Source organism: Miscanthus floridulus, chromosome 8, assembly GCF_019320115.1.
Source record: "Miscanthus floridulus cultivar M001 chromosome 8, ASM1932011v1, whole genome shotgun sequence".
Classification (NCBI taxonomy): Eukaryota; Viridiplantae; Streptophyta; class Magnoliopsida; order Poales; family Poaceae; genus Miscanthus; species Miscanthus floridulus.
Genome location: NC_089587.1, coordinates 121588423 through 121594521, shown reverse-complemented (window position 1 = coordinate 121594521; position 6099 = coordinate 121588423).

Below are 6099 nucleotides of genomic sequence, written 5' to 3'. Positions count from 1 at the left end.
TGACTATATAGCCACACACGCTAATCAATTGAGAGTGTCATAGCTTACTTGGTGTCTCTAGCAGGAGCCTTCATCGGCCGAGGAGCCAGAGGGTTCGGGTAGAAGGAAGGCCAGATCCAAGCGAGGCGTGTCAAAGATTCCTGTTGGTAGGAATGCACACTGGCATATTACTAAGTTTGATGAATTCGGGGATCCACTCTCACCGCCTATAGCTTTGACCAAATACAAGACTATCCTCGGGTTACTTGTTAGGGACTTCATCCCGATTAGGTACAGGAAGTGGATTGGGAAAGATGATGACCCATGGAGGGTTCCTGAAAGTGAGAAGGATTACATATGGGATATCAAGATCCTAGAGTATTTCACTTTCCCAACAGAGTATGATAGGGAGTTAGTCAAGAAAAAAGCAAAAGAAATCATGGGGACATGCTTCAAGAATTTCAAGGGGACATTGAACAAGAATTTTGTCCTTCAAAATAAAGAGCCAGATTTTGATGGTGGATAGTTTAGCAAGCAGAAGGACTTCTGGCAGGATTTCACGGAATATAGGTTATCCAAGGAGTACTTAGAACTGAGCAGGAAGAATAAGGAGAACTCACAGATAGCGACAAATCCTCATCATCTTGGCTCTCGTGGCTACGCTAAAAAGATGCTAGAATTTGATGCAAAACTTCAAAAGATGGATCGCCTTGCTGAGGAAGGCGTTTAGGTTGAGACCGCCGATTGAGAGCCCAGATCGGTAATATACTATATGGGGAGGAATGTATGCCACGCAGAGGACGGGAGCTTTAGCTCCACAAATCAGCTCTTGAGCGAACTCATCTAGATGATCTCTCAGGTAACTGAGGAGGTGAGGCAAGGGACTCGCACTTCTAATAGGGAGAAATACATGCTCACCCAAGCACTCAGAACCAAGGAGCACCCTGGTCACACTAGAGGAACCGGTGTTGTTCCTTGGAAACTAGTATTCCCCCAAGAATCTAACACTTGCCGGAGCCGCTCGAGAGGTAGAGCGGATCAGGAGGCAAAGTATTTGAGGTGACTAAAAGAGATGGAAGAAAGAATGGACGCACAAATTGAGGCAACTGTTGAAGCACGAGTCCAACAAATTTTGCTGTCCAAGGAGTCAGGAGTACCACAAAACCCTACTCCTACTGCCTTTAGCCCACAGTTTAGGGGTCACAGCAGCTGCGGATCGACCCAGCTCGACGAAGAAGATGCGAATGTGCCTCATCCGGTGGATGGCATCACTGAACCCATCAATGTCAAGTTGTACATCCATCAGGAATGGACAAAGGACAAGGTGGCGCTCAGCCAGGCTTGGCCTGTGGGAGACGGGACCATTAATGGCCGCCCAATTCCACAGGGGTACGCTCGTGTCACCATTGACAGAATACTTGATAAGAAGTATAACAAGATACACATTGAGTACCCCTGTAGCAAAAGACAGGCCAAAACTTGGTCATAATAAGGGCTCTCAAGTGGCCTGGCGCAAGCGCTTCATTAAGCTTGACCACCAATTGTCCTCTTATGATGAGGACGATTGCGAGTCTTCGCCCACCCATGATGATCACTCACCATCTCCCAACAAAGACCACTCCCCTCCTCATCCCTTGCCATCACCCCCGAGAAGGCAGAGGTCGCCTTCTATTCCTCCTCGTTCGACTCCATCTTCATCAGCCCCGAGAAAAGAGACTCCTCCTCCTCCTCCATCTTCATCAGCCCCAGGAAAATAAAATTCTCATTGTCATCCTCCTCCTCCAGCTCCACCTCAGCCCAAAACAAGATCAAGGACATCCTCGCAGTTGTAGAAAAGGTCCTTGGATTCGGTCGCTAATGCTCCCAAAGTGGACCAACAAAAAAGAAAAAGGTCGTTCAGTGGCAGCGTTACAAACTTGATGGAAGGAAAATTTATAGCACACATCTCAAAGGAAGATTGTATTAGTTTCTTCAATCTCTATGCCTCACTGCCTCCGTTTTTGTTAAAGTCCGAATTTGAAAGGCAAATACAAAATCAGTACGCTACAACAAGAGCCGATGAAATACACAATGAAGATTTAAGGAAGATACAAAAGTTTGTCAAAAACAACACCGAATTAACCATAGAAGAGGCCGCGACCATCTATTATGATGTACAAGGGACGGCAACACCGGCAATGAAGTATGAAAGGGGCAATCTTTTGGTTTCCGATGATGAGTATAAAAATTTGACAACATATATGCGCCAGTTGCATGAATATTACATGGCTCAAACAACAGAGATGGAGGACTTTAGTTTTGAGGTTATTATCCATTCGCCACATGTTTTTAATTATCCTAAAGAAGAGAAAATCAATGTCGAGTGGGAGTGCTTGTTCCAGCTATACCAGAAACGCTCTCTTGATACACAAATATTGACATTGGGGACTATGTAAGTACCCTACACGCACGATATTATAATTAACTACTCTCTCGGGACACAAATTGTTAACTTTTGAGCACTTCCCATGATTTTATGTAGGTGTATAGCAAAATTTTGCATTCTAAAAAGCAAATGGAATAACATAGGCTTCTTGGACCTGATGCGAGTCAATGAGAAGACATGTCTAGGCCTCCATGGATGTGACATGGAAGACCTGAAACAGAAATTGATTGTTGTTTTCGACGAATTCAAGATGAAGAACAAAACCCACATACTTCTAGCCTACAACTGCGAGTATGTGTTCTCGACTTTTAATTTTATGCTTCTTTTTTCGTTAAGATTATTCGATAATTATGATTCTGTGATTGCAGCCACTATTTCATCTTCATTTATGTTAATCTTGCCAAAAATCTGATCGAGTTGTGGGACTCGAAGAAAAATCCATTTCATCATCTGGATGCACTGGTGGCAGTACTGAATTAGTAAGTGATCCTAATAACATATTATTTTCTAATCACACATACCGCTTTCTAACGTTTCTCCTTTTAATGTTGCTTAGTGTCTGAAGAAGACATATCGGTGGGACGCATGTCCCATTCAAGGTTGTTGAAATGGAGGGTAAGTACCTAAAACAGTCGGCGGGAAATAATGAAAGCGAGTTTTATGTAATGTGGGCAATGCTTCGCTACATCGGTGGGAAATCGGAAGAAGCCGATAAGTTGGTGTGTATAATCCCCATTTTATTTATGTCTGTTAATCACTCAACAAAATGATTTATTAATTCCTCTTTGGATATCATCTTTTTTGAACGACAGCGCAAGAAATATAACCACGAAAGGTTGTTGGACATGGAGATCATCGCGCTACAATCGGAGCTGGCAAAATTCATCTTAGCCGAGGTATTGAAAAAGATGGAGTCTTTTCTATTGCATAATCCATGAAGTTTAAGGACCAATATGGTCTAGAGTGGCTTCGCCAGATTATTGTAATAAGTCCGAGAAGCATGCTTTATCTTATCGAATAATTTCTTTTTTTATTTTAAGGGATCGAGATCTTGATAAGAACATTTGAACTGTAACCGTAACATTTGTAATGTTTAATATTGATGGACATGTCATCTACGTAGCGTATATAAAGCGAAACCCGATTCCACGAAAAAATATAAATTAAAATAAATTATAAAACAATAAAATGCGAACGGGCCATCACTGCCGGTTAGCAACACACCGACAGTGTTATCGTAACCATCACTGCCGGTTAGCAACAAACCGGCATTGTTATCGTAACCATTACTTCCGGTTAGCAACAACCCGACAGTGTTGCCTTGCTCAACACTGTCCGGCTTGAGCCATGAACCGACAGTGATGGTTACGACAACACTGTCGGTTTGAGTCATGAACCGATAGTGTAGGCTTGCTCAACACTGCTGGCTTGAGCCAAGAACCGACACTCTTGAAGCAACCTTCACTGTCGGTTGAGACTACAAACCAGCAGTGTTATTTAACTGGACACTGTCGGGTGGACCCAGGAACCGACATTGTTGTCTGTAGATCAGTGTCGGTTTTTAAGAACCGACAGTGATGTCAACCCCGCATTACTGCCGGATATGCCACTGTCGGTTCAAAATTCGGCAGTGAAAGAGGTTTTTGAACCGACAATGATCTCCAGATCTAGGGTAGTGTTGGGGCCGAGTGAGAGAGATAGAGAAAGGGAAGAGAGAGCCGTGTCGCGGGCTTTACTGGGGCCTGCCGCGCCATGCGCGATGGCGCGTCGGTGCCACGCCATGATCCGTGGCATGGTAGAGCTGGGCCACTCACCGGTCACTGCCACGGTGGCAGTCTGGCCGCGCCGCCATGCATGACGCGGTAGAGTGGTTTGACCGCGCCATATCAGTTGGCGCTTCCAAAAGTGTTAGTTTTGAAGAAAAAAAAGAACAAATAGTGTCAGTTTAAAAAAGTGTTAAAACTAGTTTAAAAAATGTTAAAAATAAAAAAATCCACGCCCACACCCCTTCTCCCTCGACGACGATGTCGGTCTCCTCAGTCGCGGTGACCACTACACTATCGCCGTGTTGATATCCTCGGGGACGCTTGACGTCTTTGATCTCCACCTTTTTCACTCGGAATCAAGGCATGGATCTACCGGAAGGTGTCTGTAGGCGAGCCACAGAGATCGTTTCTGTTGGTGATCCCCGAAAACTGCGGGCGGCTCCTGTACCACGACACAAGCACCGCGATTGCCATCGGTGGTGAAGGCTGTACCGGAGAATGAAAACGGTATGGATATTTTTCGATCGTATTCGAAACCGAATTTGTTTAGAGGAGTTGAGATCTGTCTGTATCCGAGTCTGGATATCCAACATCCGATACCGTATCCGTATCCAAATACTCAAATCGTATATTTATGATGTCGATATCCAATCGTATCCTATCCGACATAGTTGACACTATCCGTATTCGAATCTAAATCCGGACAGAAATATAAAAAACAAATATAATATCGGTGATATCCATCTGTCGATCCGTTTTCATCCCTAACCATGGGCTGGGTCGATCCCTGGCGCGGCATCCTTTTTTGCGATGTACTCTGTGACATGCCCACGCTCCGTGGTGTACCTCTGCCATTGCCGTTGGAGTTGGTGAGCTGCAGCAATGGACTGGGGACCGAGCTAGGCTGCCCAAAGATCATTCGTAGCATTGCCTTCATCAAGAGAGGGACCAACGACGGTGCAGATGATTGCCTCAAGCTTGTTCACTTAGAAGCTAATGCCACTTGCCTCCCTGGTACTGATGATGAAACAGGTTATCCCTTATTCTTAATGAATAGCTGGGCGATTGTCACATGGAGCAACACTTAAATGACGAGCTCTTGGAAGGATTGGCACATGGACTGCAGGGTCCAAGCTTCTGACATCACAATGGACAACCAAATCAAGTCCAAGTTGCTTCAATTTGGACTGCTGCCTGAACCAAGGGATGGTGCTACAGCAGGTCGAGGCTTACAGAACCTCTTGGTTTCGGACCCCACTCCAGACATATCTACGGCTGATGGGGATGTTGTTTACTTGATGGCCAGGAGAAAATTCATGCACACCAAGGCATGTGTTCTCACTATTGATTTGAGGAATTGCACACTTGTTGATGTTGCTGAGTTTGACACTGAAAGACAATCTGGTGTGCCCGCCCTGTATTGTCTTAGTACCATCTCCAAGTATATGAATGTGGAAACGTCCCAGGTATGTAATTTGCTTTATTACCATCTCCAAAAGCATGCCCTTTTGACTACCCCTTTCTAGATAGAGAAGTGCATAGCTCGGGATCAAAGAAAAAAAAACCAAAGAAACAAATAACACTTCACTTCATTGTTATGTAATCAACAGCACTCAGTTCTTGATTGCCAGTCGATTTCAGTTTAAATTTATGTTGATAAGTATCCTTTACCTTTGTTTTTGTTTTTGTTTTACACTGCTGTTGTGGATGTCACAGTGCTTTATGAGTATCTTTCATAAACAAATGTTTATGGTTGCTGATCACACATACACTACTTTGTTATTCTTAGTGAAAAATGCACTTGAGTGGTTGTAGAATGAATTTTGGATTAGCTAGAAAATTAAGTAACAAGACCAGTGTCATCTATAGGTTGATGGGAAATATTTTTCATACTTAAATCCTTGGGTGGTACGTATAATCGACAAGTTT